We start from the raw sequence: 14307 nt of genomic DNA, 5'->3' as shown, positions 1-14307 counted from the left end.
AGCCAATGCCCCTTGCCCTAAGATGCTAACTACTTCCCCAGAATCCCTGTAATGGAAGCAAGTCCTCTAGAGGCAGGTGAGGACATGCATCTAGAACTTTAGCCCAGGAGTTCAGATCAGCTTGATGCCAACACCCATCTGGGGTCCCGCCATGGCTGGTGTGGCTTCTCTCTGGTAGATGGTGCTGCCCATGCTTTAGGTTGCAGAGGGAGGACCCTTAGTTTGGATTTCCTTTCTGGTCTTCTGATGAGCTAGGAAGGTCCCCCATTCCATCTGAGAACTCTTTCTTCACCTTGGACAGGAGGAGGCAACACCCAGCTCAAACTTCTGACTCTTCCCAAGCCAGAGGAAAATAACTTTCCAATCCCTTCTTAAATAAGAAAAGAAACTCTCTTCCTTCAGTAGGTATTTCCAGCTGCTGACAAGGGAGTTTCAAGAAATTTAAATACAATGGCATGCGCCTTGGCTCCTGCAGTTACTCTAGCAACCTCTAACTTTTACAGACCGCCTGAGATACCAAGGGAATTGGTAGCAGACGTCTTAGGCAACCAAATTCCCCAGAACTGATTCTTCCAGGGACGTATACCTCTTACAGAACAGAACCTTCCTAAACTTCAATTAGAAGGGAATACTTGAAATCCCCATTTACAAAAATAATGGAAAACTTACTAAGTATTATCTTACCAACTCACAATGCTACAGGACAATTTGAAATTTAAATTTCACAGGTGAAAAAAAAAATCATGTGCCAAGTGAGAGTTGAGAATGAGAGATGGAAATCAAGTGGTCCAGCAAACAGAAGGAGCGTATTTGAGATGGTGGTTCACAAACCTGGACCACCCACCCGGGAAACATGTTCAAATACAGAGCCCCAGGCCCTGTCCCCAGAGATTCTGATTTTGTAAGTCTGGGACGAAAGCTGGGCCATTTTTTTTGAAGCTGTCCTGGTGATTCTGATAAGCATTCAAATTTGGAAACCAGCAATGGGAAGAATATTCCTTTCCCTCTCCCCATCACGTTCCAGGGATCTGCTGGATCTTAGTTCCCTCAATTCCTGCCAGCCCCAAATTCTAAATCCAGAGTGACAGAATTCATTTTCTTTAAAATAAAAGGAAGCAGTAGCTGCAAAGTGCTGTGCCAAAGAGACCTGGGAATTTGAAGCGGCATCTGGCCCTGGGCTGTTGGAAGGCTGTGTGGGTTTTTTTGGTTTTTTTTTTTTTTTTTTTTTTTTTGAGCTTGTTGCCTGGTTTATTTTAGGTGCTGGGTCTGCAGGGTAGTAGGCTGACCTTCCTTGGCTATTCCCCAGGGAGCAGGCTACCAGTCTCCTGCTGTCTTTGCAGCTACAAGATACAATTTCCACGGCATTCAGGTAATAGGAGCTGACTGTCAGCAATGTCTGGGATCAGAATTAAATCTGGGGAGGCAGCCTTCTGAAGAGAAAGGGTTCCTGGCATTGAAGCTTTATAGGTGGTCCTAGCACTGCTACACACAAGCTGTGTGATTTGGGGCTAGTCACTTTCCCTCTCTGGGCCTCGTTTCCCCAGCTATGAAACAAAGGGGTTGAACTAGGTAGAGGCAGTATGGAGAAGAGGAAGGAACATGGGTCCGGTGGCCAGGCTTCGTTGCTAACTTGCTTTGTGCCTTTGGGCATGTGAGTGAACTTCAGTGCACATCAGTTTCTTCATCTATAAAATGAGTCTACCGGTACCTCCTTCCCAAGGTTGATGTACCAGTTTAAGGAGAGGATACATGCCAGGTGCTTGACTTGACCTCCCTGTGAGGTCCAAGACACACATACACTTTCACGCTTGCTCACCTCTAAACCAGCGATCTGATGGAGTGGGTGCCAAATTCTGGGAGCAACACTGAGTCTGAAGGGAGTTTAGGAGAGGGAGAGATCACGACTCCAAGAGTGGGTAGGGAGGAAGGCACACATGACCTTCTGGAGGAAGCAGGATTTGAGCTGGGATTTTGACATAGACGGACACCCAGAATTTGAATAAGCAACTGAAGGAAGAAACCCTGGAGCATAGGAGGAAAATCAGTCAGTTGGAATTGGGCAACTTGGGTTTTACTGTCTGCCCTCTCATTGCCTCACTTTGTGGCCTTGCTGATTCTTTGCTTCTCTGTCTATAAAATGGGGTTGGGGTGAGAACGGATATGATGACATAGGATAAAGCACTTTGCATGGTGTCTGGAACACGGTAGACTTGCTATGGGTGGATAGGTAGGTGGATGGACGCATGCGTGCATCTCAGCTGAAAGTGGAGGTAAAAAGAAGAATGCCCAAGCACCCCTGTAGGTCAGCGAGTGCATTAGCAGAGCTCAGTGATTTTCAGAGTGTTCATGGAACTCTAGAACCCCAAGATGCTGCTGGGAGAAATGTTTTCCATGGTCAATTAAATTTTGGAATGGCAGCATGATACATCCCCCTCTTGAAGATTTGCAATCGATTTCAACACATTAATAATTCTGCAAAATCTCTTCCAATTTTATTTACACCCAGTAGTTCCCAAACTTAGGCCACTCCTAAATCAATTTTCCACATTAAACCTATTAACTTCCCACTGAACTTTGCAGGGGTCTTTCTGGTGTGATGGTGGTGTGAAATGTGGAAACATTACTTGAGGTTCCCTTTTTGTTTCCTCCGTACTCACATTTAGGAACAATCTGTGCAGTGGTGTGAGGAGGGCAACCTGGAGGAGCAAGCAGACATTCTTGGAAACAGAGAGACCTGTGCCTAAATGCAGTTCCTCCACTGATGAGTCATGTTGCCGTGGGCAAGCTCTTTAACTTTTCTTTACCTCTGGTTCCTGATCTATAAGTTCCCAGCACTTATCTTGTAAAATCATTGTGAGAATCAAATAAGTTAATGTACCTGAAGAGGTTAGCATCAGGCCCAGTACAGAGTAAGCACTCAGTATGCAGGAAATGGTGTCTTCATTATTGGGCCACCATCAAAATACCCTCCATCAATCATTTTGCAACATCCAGCATGACTCAGACATTGAGCCCTGAGAGTAGGAATCAGAGTAATCTCTGTCTTCCTCTCCCACACGGGGATCAGCCCAGAGCCCCATCAAGACATGAGTAAGGTGATTTCAAAGAAGGCAGTGATGGTGGTGTCTGCTTTGTGCTTCTTCTGAATACAGAGCAAAGGAAGGGGGTTCTTTCAGAAAGAGGACTTGTCCTCCCAAACCAGTCTGGGCTGGCAGTGTCGACTCCCACAGGCTGGCGGCTGGCCACTGGGAGAGGGAGAATCTGCTTAGTCATTTCTCAACAGCAAGAGCAAGTAGTTTGAAAAAGAAGCCAAATATACCTCCCGAGAGGCCTGCCAAGTGCCTCCTAAAAAGAGAAAAGGAGAGGCAGTGCAGAACTCTGAGCACCAGGCTCTGATCAGGGCCGCGGGCAGAGACAGCTGGCCGCCAGTATCAGACCTGTGCCCTGCACAAGTGCTACCCCCTTGGGCTGGGGGATGTTGGCCCAGGTTCACTCATCAAATGCAAGTCCCCAGCTCTCCTCCCTTTGTTGAAGAATGTTGGCCCCTGGCAGCAGCTGTCTCTGCGGGGGTCCTATGGTCAGTTTCTCTTCATTGAGTCACCCGTTAATTCAGTTAACATTTACTGAATACTTACTATCCATGTCATGGGGAACACAGTTGTATAAAAGGCAAAAAGTCTCTGCACTTAACTGAGTTAACATTCTAGTGGAGAGAGACAGAAAATACACAAGTAAGCAAGGAAGAAAAAAATTTCATGGAGCATTAAGTGCTTTAAGGAGAAATTGTAAGGGTGAGAGATCACTGGATTAGGAGCTAGAAAAAGAATAAAGGGGGGCCCTCAGCCCCCTCAAAGAAGAGATATTTGAGCCAAGACCTGAATGGAGCAAGGGAAAGAGCTGGGAAGGAGACAGCCCCGAGCAGAAGGGATGGTTAGCACCATGGTGCTGGGACAGAAATGAGCCCAGGGGTGCTGAAGAGCAGCCAGAAAGGCTGCAGCCGAGCTGGGATGTGGATGGGAGGGCAGGAGAGGGTGAGAGATGAGGTCAGCGATCTGGATGGGCCAAGGAGTCTGATTTTATCCCTAAGAGGATAAGAAGTCATTGGAAGACTTTTAATGGAGGAAGGGATGGAGAGCTCACCCTGACTGTGTGTGAAAACTCAATGATGAGAGGACAAGAGTGGGACCTGGGAGAGGAGGTAAGAGGTGATGATGACTCCTTGCACTAAGTTGTTGCCAGGTAGCAGGTGAGATTTGGGGTGTATTTTGAAGGTGGAGTGACAGGACCTGCTGGTCAGTGGGATGTAGGCTGTGTGTTGAAAGTGAGGGATTAAGGGGGACCTCCAGAATAGCTGCCTTCTCACTAAGATGTGGAAGGTAGCAGGAGGAAAGGTTTGGGAAGGGAAGATAACCGTAATGCTTTGCACAGGCATGGCAGGTTCAAGGTGTCTGTTGGACTTCCAAGTTGAAGGGTTCATCCGGCAATTGGATGTGTTTGGAGCCCATCTGTCAGCACTGCAGGCATCAGCATAGGTGCTTAAAGCCCTTCAAATCCCCACATTTCGACAAGATAGAAACTAATCAGAAGCATACCATTTGGGAATGAGATTTTAGCAAAATGTAGTTAATTCAATCCCTTTGTTTTACTAGAGGGATACTGAAGCCCAGAGAGGGGAAGTAACTCACTCAAGATCAAACAGCAATTTGCTTGCAGAGCCAGGACCTGCACCCACGTCTCATGTCCTCCCTTCCCTCCACAAAACATTCCCCAAGTTTGAATTATCTTCCCACTTTTCACAGATTTGTTTCACATTGATTTCTTAAAGTTATTTACACGTGCCCCCAAAGCTTCCTCAGTTCCACTTTGAGGGAAGTTTTATTTTCTTATCTAACTCTGTTGTAGTCAGTCTTGAATTTTCCCAAAATGTGCATGATGTTGTTACGCCTGGCCCTTCAGAGAATCATGTCAAGTAAATAGGTTAGGTATTTTGGTTGCCAATTACAGATGAGGAAACCGAAGCATAATAATCAAGTAAATTCTATTCAGTCCCAGAGCTAGTTCATGATATAACCAAAACTAGAAACTTGAGTGTCTTGAGTCTTAGCTCCAGGCTCTTCTCCTCTTCTCTGTAGTCCAGGAAATCTTTTGAAGCCCAAGTCCTGCCATTATCCATTAGCTGAGGACTGTTCCAAGTTCTTCATAAACAGGAGAAAAATTAACATCACTCTTGTCTTACTCTTGTCCACTTCATACAAATCTTTATCTTTCTAGCTCTCCTCTCTGTGGAACAGATTGGTTTCCACTGTCCAAATACATTTCCTCTTTTTCCTGGGTACAAAGCTAAACTACACTTCCCAGCCTCCTTGTAGTTAAGCATTTCCTTGTGACTGATTTCTAGTCAATAGAATTTGAGCAGAATTAATGCACACCATTCCCAGTCTGGCCCATAAAATTATCCTAGGTTCCCTCACATTGGTCAGAATGGCATCATTAAAAAGTCTACAAATAACAAGTGCTAGAGAGGGTGTGAAGGGAACCATCCTACACTGTTGGTGGGAATGTAAATTTGTGCAGCCACTATGGAAAACGGTATGAAGATTCCTTAAAAAGCTAAAAATAGAGTTGCCATACAAACTATAATTCAAAAGCTACATGCACCCCAATGTTCATATCAGCGCTATTTACAATATCCAAGACATGGAAACAACTTAAATGTCTATCAATATGTGAATGGATAAAGAAGATGTGAGATAGATAGATAGATAGATAGATAGATAGATAGATAGATAGATAGAGATAGAGATATGATATAGATATATACACACAATGGAATACTACTCAACCATAAAAAAGAATGAAATAATGCCATTTCCCAAAACATGGAAGGACCTAGAGATTATCATATGAAGTGAAGTAAGTCAGAAATAGAAAGACAAATACCATATGATAACATTTAGGTGTGGAATCTAAACTACGACACAAATAAACTTACTTATGAAACAGAAACAGTCACAGTCATAGAAAACAAGCCTATGGTTACCAAAGGGGAAAGAGGGTGGAGGAAGGATAAATTAGGAATTTGGGATTAGCAGATGCAAACAATTATATATAAAATAGCTAAACAACAAAGCCCTACTATATAGCACAGGGAAATATACTCAATATCTTGTAACAAACAATAATGAAAAGAATATAAAAATATATGTGTGTGTGTGTGTGTATAAACTGAATCACTTTGCTGTACACCAGAAATGAACACATTGTATATCAACTACACTTCAATTAAAAAAATATATATCCCAGGCTCAACTGTCCATGCTTTTTTTCTCTTCTTATCAGATTGATGTAGACGAGACTGGCCATCTTGGAGCCATGTAGTGAAGATGGTGGAACTTCTAAATGGAAAGATCCTAGAACTTTCTATCACTACTTGGAGGAAAATAGCCTACCAATCAAGAAAACACATTTACACTTTTTGTGAACAACAAATAAGCTTCTACCATGTAGGAGCCGTTATATGTTTTGTGATCTGTTTACTACATCAGCTAGTATAATGACCTGGGTTAGAAACAACTTGTTCTGGCCCAAGAAACACTGTCCAACACTCAGATTCTTAGCATGGGACTAAAGTTTGAAGTAGAAGGAAGAAGCTCAGAGACCATAAACCATGCCCTTCTTTATCTAAGCGAGGAAAAAGAGATCCAGAGAAGGACAAATCTGGCACTATCTAAGGTCATGGAGACCCAAAGTTCTCTGCAGGACTAGAGCACTCATTTTCAGGCTTCTCGTCCAATTCTATTTTCAGGACATAACATTGCCATTTTACTGACCGATGGCAAGTACAGTGTCCAAGACAGGCCTTAGAAAAGGACTCAGACAGAGCTCACTGTGAGAAGCATATTCTGTAATCATAACCCGAATCTCCCTATTAACAATTTACATTGACTGATTTGTGTTCTGTCCTGAGAACTTGAAGAGTGTCTGATCACCTGTCTTCCTATAGTAACCTTCTTGACACTTAAGGGTGAGTATTAAATGACCCCTCCATCTTCATTTCTCCAGCACCACTCAGTTTCACAGGCATGTCTCATTTCCTAAGTAAAAACAATCATGATTAAGAGCCCCCTCACCCTGGTGGGGATGGCTGAAATGTTGGTCTACCCTGAACTGGCCCCATCATGCAGTCGTTTCTTCCATCACTCAGCAGCGCCCACAGTTTTCACTCACAGGACAGCACTCCGGCAGAAGGAACAGGGGGATAGTTTGTGTTGAGTCACTCTTACTGTAGATATTCTGCCCATTTCCGCATTCCCTGAAGCCCTGTAGACATTGAACTGAGTCTACAACTGTAGCCCTACTTCAGCCAGGGGGGTCTACAAATACCCACTTTTTGAAGGCTACCCCCAGTGGTCTTGAACCTTTCCTGATCCACATCCCTATCAATAAACTACTTCAATCATGTACTCTTAATAGATATATTGAAATATTATAATACCTGTTAAACAGCAATAAAATCTGTTGAAATATTTAGAAGGACATACACGTGGTATATACAAATTACTTATGTATATGATACAGCATTCACAAAAATAAGAATTTTTAAAGGACAAGATAAAAGGCTAATATGAATAAAAGTGCTTACAATTTCTTCCCTGGACCTAGTGGGCCATTCTGCACAGTTCCCTCTTTGGAGAACACTTGGTCCATCAAAGTTTTTGAATTGAAGTCACAAACTGGCACTTACAGGCCAAATGTAGCCCACAGATGTGTTTTGTTTGGCCTGAACAATGTTTTCTAAATTTTCTATTAGTTTCCAGCACTTAAAAATTGGACAAGTTCATGTAAAAATCTAGAGGTTTTTTTTAATCCATTTTCTTCACTGTTTTATCCCTGGTGCCTAATACATGGTAGGCACTCAATAAATATTTGTTTAATTGAATTTCCAGATTCTCTCAAAAAAAAAAATCAGACTGACACACCTTCCTGGCAATGATCACCTGGAGCTGAGTAGTGATTACCCCCTTCAGCAGGGTGTGGGCTCACCAATTCTGAGCCACAGTCCCCACCACTCCATTTTTGACTTACAACCAAGCAGCATCACTCACACCTGTCACCTCTTGGCCTTTGAACAGCTGCTTTTGCCTTAGGACTTTCCGGTTATGTGATGGCCTTGATCAGCCTCCATGAGATCAAACCAAATCAATATTCCGTCTGGAGTCCAAAGACACAGGTTTGGGCCTGTTTCTGCCAATTACCATTCTGGAATAATTTGCTTTCTGAGGCACAATCTCTTAATCTGGAAAATGGGAACTGTAATACCTTTAACAAAGGTTGTTTGAAAATCAGAATAAATGAGATAACATCTGTGGGCTGTTTTATAAATGTAAAGTATTATGGAAATTAGAAAACTTACCATTTTAACAGCTGTGTTCATCTTCCAACAGGAACAGCTGAGGAGATGGGGACGGAGAGTCCTAATGTCACCCTCTAAGAGCTGACCACCCTCCCCTGTGTTAGCCATGTCTCTCTGTACACCCCATCCCCAGCCCGACCCTATATCCTGCCACTGTGAATTTCAGGTGTAATGGGAAGACAAATGAAGAGACAGGACAAAGAGTAAGGAAGAAGCCACCACCCTACATGTTGGATTCAATGTCTCCTGATGAAAGTGACCCCTTTATTTCACTCGTTCCCATGTCTAAGTCACTAAATGCTTGCGGCGCATTTCACTGTCAGATCCAGGTCCCTGTGCTTTGCTCTCAGAGACCAACACTGTGCCCAGTGTCTTTCTACACCAAATCCTAAGAGCCCTACAACCTCCACCTTTATCTGCTTGAGTCCAGACCTGTCATGGGCTTCTAATCTTGTTGTTCACCCGTTGGACATATGCCCAAGAGAGCTTTTCTCTTCCACCTTTTTATCAGTAGGGAGACTATTTCTGTTACATACAAGACTATCTTCCTAGCAATGCCTTCGCCCCTCCCCACACACACACATGCATATACACACACACTTTTCTCCCTTCTGGCTCTCCCATAAATATTTGCCAGTTATAGGCTGATTCATATAAAATGGCCAACATTCAACCATTTCTGACCTAGGAGAATGGGTGATCTTATTATGGATCAGCTTAATACATTTAAACCAGAAAATCAGCCTTGGGGGTTTCTGTGACCTCTGAGCCCTCCTATTTCTAAGCCAAAGCCAGCTGTTCCTGTCCATTTCTCATGGTGATTGCATTGAAGCCCTGAGAAAAACACTTCAGCATCTCAAGTATGCTGGGGTTTTCCTTCCTCATGGACCTGAAATACAGTTGCCAGACAATTCCGTGAACTAGAAAGCCTGGTAAAAATATAGATTCTAGATGCAACAGATTCTTGTTCCTTCAGTCTCTTCCTATTCCCAGCAAGGGTGAGGGTAGGGGGAGGTTTGAAAATTTATAGAATATGCACTGCTGGCTTGGGGCTAGGAAGTGAAAGCCTTTTTAAGGAAGGAGCAAGCACATCACCTGAGGATCTCCCAAATCCCACCATCTTGGAAGTCCCACATTTCCCCTCTCCTTGTTCTTTTAGCCCTTTATGAAAGAGGTTCCAAAATTCCTTACCTCTGGCTTCTTTTGTTCTGTCCATCAGCAGGAACTGTTTCTGCTACCTAAAGCCCTCCCTCAATGTTGCCCACTCTTCAACCCAAGAGAAGAAGGAGGAAGTTCCAGGAATGCTGAGAGAATCCCCCCAACTTCCCACTGATATCTGAAATGCTGTGCATGTCCCATAGAACACGTTTTGTGGAATCTTGCTCTAACTCTTGAGGGAGAATGGATGAGTTTAATGCTTCACCTTCCTCTTGGATGTGAAGAGAGGATAGGGCCAGTGAGGACACCAGACCTCTTATCCATCCACAGCACCCCTGGAACGAACACCGCTCACCAGCCTTGCAAATGGCTGTCCTCCTCTTCCCTGGACACATGCAATCTCTGCAAAGAGCAAAGGATCCCCAATTGCCTGTTCTAGCCTATGACCCCCTCATCAGTCTGGGCCCTAAGAAACCCAACATGAGTCTTCAATAGATGCAGTTAAGACAAAAAGATCCAAGAGGACTCCACCCAAAGGGGAAGAAATTGAATGTCCAAGTATGATACATTCTCTTTAGTCCCGTTGCCCAATTTTGATTAGACACACCCTGGCCTCCAAACTCATGCATAAGGGTTTTAACCTAGTCACACCCAGGTGGGAGGCCCTTGAGGACCTGCGGAAACCACGGACTTGGACGTGGAGTCAAATTCTTTGTGATTCATCTGGATCCCACACTTCAGCCTTTCAATTCTCTCTACTTTTTATTTCTCTGTTTCACCTATGGAATTTATCTCTCCACCTAGAACGTAAATTCCAGGAGGCTTGAGGTCATATCTTATCCTTCCTTTGTTTTTCCCTACAGCATCTAGTTCTTAATAATAGGTACAGAGGTACTGCTTTAATAAACAGTACTAAACTGTACTTAACAGACTCATACCTGCTTTTTACCCACCCTTAGAAAGAAGGGAGGTGAAATAGGAAAGCTCTCTTAACCCATCTCCTCTGAATGACTCACAGACTCAACTAATATACTCCATTTCCACGGAGAAGTAAACCAGACAAGCCCACAGCACACTGGTTGCTCACAGCCCCCCGGGCCACTCTCTCATGCCCTAATGCACTTCTGTTCTCACTTATTGAGTTGTTTGCTTATCAGGAGTCAGTTGTTTTCCCAAATCTGTCCGTGCCAGTTGTGTTACTATAGTTATGGATTTTAAATAAAGTTACTAGAACAGATGCTTGTTTTTCCCAGACTGGATATTCTCCATTTGTCTCTCCAGCTCCACTCTAACCTGCTCTGTGCCCCCGGAGGCTGACCTGTATGGACTGAACCAATAAAGCCTCCTTGTCTTCTGGCCTCTGGTTGGATTCAGCCAATGGACGTTATCAGCAGGAGATGGCAGGTGGGAGGAAAGAAAGGTCAGGCTATTTATCCCCCTGACTCTCTCCTCGCAGATCTTGAAATTGATAGTGGTTGAATTCCTCTAGCGAACACTGTAGCACCTGCCAGGCAGTTATCTCTTCAAGCTGCCTGACAACGTTATGTCCAGGGATGGGAGCAGCTTCCCACATGCCAGTCACTGAATCACTGTGTGCTTTAACCCCCCCCCCCTTTCTGTTTTCCCTCAACCCTGTCCACACTGTGTAGTTCCTTTGCTAAATTCTTTTTAATCATTCCTTCTGAGTGTACCAGCTCTTTCCTACCTTCAGAAGCCTGACTTAGCCACCTATGAACAACCATTTCATTCCCTCTTATTTTCTAACTGAACTCCATTTTTCTCTAATTCCCAAATTCCAAGTGCTTCAAGGAGCATCTCTCTCATGCCAGAGTTGTGGGAGGCAGGGGGACAAGATTTAAAAGATTGAGTAACTAACCCTGAAGTCTCACAGCTCCAAAGCAGCAAACGTGGGCATTTGTCTTAGCCTGGGTTGCCCAGAGAAAGCAGAGCCCTAAATGCAGACTTCTGTGTGGGTAGTTTATTCAGGAACGTGATTCCAAGATCAAAAGTAAGGGACAGGGGAATTGTAACAGAGAATAAAGGAGAGCCAATATTAGGATGAGTTATCAAATTGGCCACTATTAAGAGAACTGCACGGTTTATCATTTGAATTGTATCTTGAGGTTGTCCATCCAAGGGAAGAAAATTGAGGAGTATTTACCCATCAGCAACCATCCCCCATTGGTTAAGGTCTGGCCCCATCCCCAAGTGTTCATTGCTCTGCACTTCCAGGTTGCGTATATGGCAATGCCTAGCAGTTTCCCATGGGTGTCCCATATTGTACCATCAGGAAGCCCAGGACAAATAGCAAGAGGGCAGTGAGGTTCCACCGTTGTGAAGGGAATGAGTGGAAATCTCTGTTGGAGTGGTTACAGCAGCAGCACCTGGAAAGAATGAGCCCAAGAGGATATAAAGTGATGGTCAAGGAGTAACTGATACAGTCCACCTCTTGTGCCACTCAGAACTGTTCGTGCCCTCCCTCCCTTAAATCTAATTTATCACAGAGTCTCCTTCAGGGTGTGGTGGTGAGCCGCATCTCCCCAGAGAATTAATAAAAAGAGAGTTAGCGAAACCAGCTACAGTCCCTACTGCTGCAGCCATCCTGAAGCCATAATTCATATCCATCACCCTCTTCCTCCACCACCCTTCTAGATTTCCTCCCTCAGTCAGAACTTTGATTGGTCTGGGTTACTTTCCTAGTGGGGCATCACTGGCCCTTAAGAGAACAGTCTGCATCTTTAATTGTCTTGTCTTTTTTAGGCCACTTGGGAAATTACTCATCCACTAATATCACTGAGCAAGGAAGCATAAGTCATAACCAATGAATCCCATGAATTCCAGGTATATTCCTCTCTGCCCTTTGTTGTATAGAAGCCACCATAGTTCCTCATATCAGTCAGGGTCAATTACCCCCGCCAGTGCGATAATTCTTTTCTTTGCCTGCCAGTCCATTGGCATGAGAAGCCCAAAGTGAGCTGGCAGTAGTGGTTGTTATAGAGGGCCCAAGATACAACAACTTGCCACTTACCTTACAAGGGTTGTTCTGGTATGCTCCAAACCAGTGGGCCCCTTAAAACATGCTCAATCTTTGAACAAATAGATTCTGAATCTTTGTGGAGCTTAACTCCCACCTTCCGGCAAACATGTGTCTTAGCAAAGCCACTTCCTGCAAACCACTATCGGCGAGTCCAGGTAGCATGATCACATCAATAGCATGAGCAGGGTGCAGAAGAGGCTGCTCTGCGGACTAAACTCCGTTACAGAGAAAGCGTTTATCCATATGGACTTCCTTCCTTCTTATGTCATTTATTTTTTCTGTTCTCCCTGGTGCAGGTACTTCCTTACCGGCTAGGGGATCCCCAGAACCAAAAGTTCCCTGGAGCACAGGCCAGTCATAGTAGTTACGTACTGTTCAGACCTAGGAAGTTCCTGGCACAAAAAAAATTTGTGGAATTGTACTAAATTATTTTAGTTAGGTTGATCATAAAGGCTCTGAGCAATTCCTAGGGATCACTGGTTGCCTTTGTCCAAATTCTCTGCCCCTGGTGCAGAAATGGAGAAACAAGGGTTTCCACTAAGATTTGTCACTGAGTCCCTCTTCCCTAAGGGCTGCCTTTCCTGGAATGCCTTCAGTCATAGAGAGTTCTCTTGACATCATCTGTTCAAATCAGAGCCCAGAGGAGCAGCAACAGGTAGAGAGAGCCAGGATCCTGGAGACAGAGGTTTGCCACCAAGACCCATGGAAACATTCTGTGCACTCTCACAGCAGACCTTTATCCACTCCCCTCCCCATGTCACTGCATTTTCACATTTACCATGCACCTGCTGTGTGACAAACACTGTACTTTTATATAGATTAGTTCACCTCATGAAGAGCAGAAAGTCCAGATTATCCCTGGGCTAGTAGGGTTAGGGGATGATCTTGGGTAAATCCCTGGCCTATTTCCAGATCTCTGAAAAGACTGAGTGTGCTATATGATCTCTCAGTATTCTTCCAGTCCAAATTTGCTAAAATTCTATGCAGCTCTGAGATCTAGTTTCCCTTCCAGCACAAGTCCCAGTAGAGCCTCAAAACTTCTCTTAACCTGAGCTTCTGCTCTTAAAGGGGAGCCTGAACCAAGGGCTTGAGTGCAAGAGGCTTAGCTTTTGAAATGATCCCAGGAAATAGGAGTTGGGCAAGGGAAGGAAGGAAGGAAAGGAGGGAAGAAGGGGAGGGAAGGAAGGAAGGGAGGAAGGCTAACCCAAAGGTTCGTTGTTGAGCTGGTCATCACTGTAGGAAACTGAGGCTCAGTCTCACTGTTATCTGAAGAGCCATACAGAATGCACTCATAATTCCATGCACCAGAGGGATGGAAAGAGAGGAACGTTTTTCCATCAGCTCCCATCCCACTGGCCAGGTGTCCCATGAGGGTAAACTCCCTTCTCCTTCCCAGTTCGTCCCCTTCTAATGAGCCAGAAGTTCTATACAGTCACATCAAAGAAGTCCCAGTAAGAAGCAAGAGATACAAGTTGCAGCTTAGACGGGGACTGTCCAGGGCTCTGAGCTAGTCGCCACAGCAATGGTGTAAAAGGTGATCCAAGAGGATGTACAATGAGGGTTTGCCAGGCTTAGGAAAAATACAGTATGCCCAGTCAAATTTGAATTTTCAGATCAGCAGTGAATATGTCCTATGCAATCTTTGGGATATGCTTACAGAAAATAAATTATCCATTGTTCTGAAATTCAAATAATTCAA

The sequence above is a fragment of the Camelus ferus genome, chromosome 5 (genome assembly GCF_009834535.1).
Source record: "Camelus ferus isolate YT-003-E chromosome 5, BCGSAC_Cfer_1.0, whole genome shotgun sequence".
Taxonomy (NCBI): Eukaryota; Metazoa; Chordata; class Mammalia; order Artiodactyla; family Camelidae; genus Camelus; species Camelus ferus.
This window is presented reverse-complemented; position numbering follows the sequence as displayed.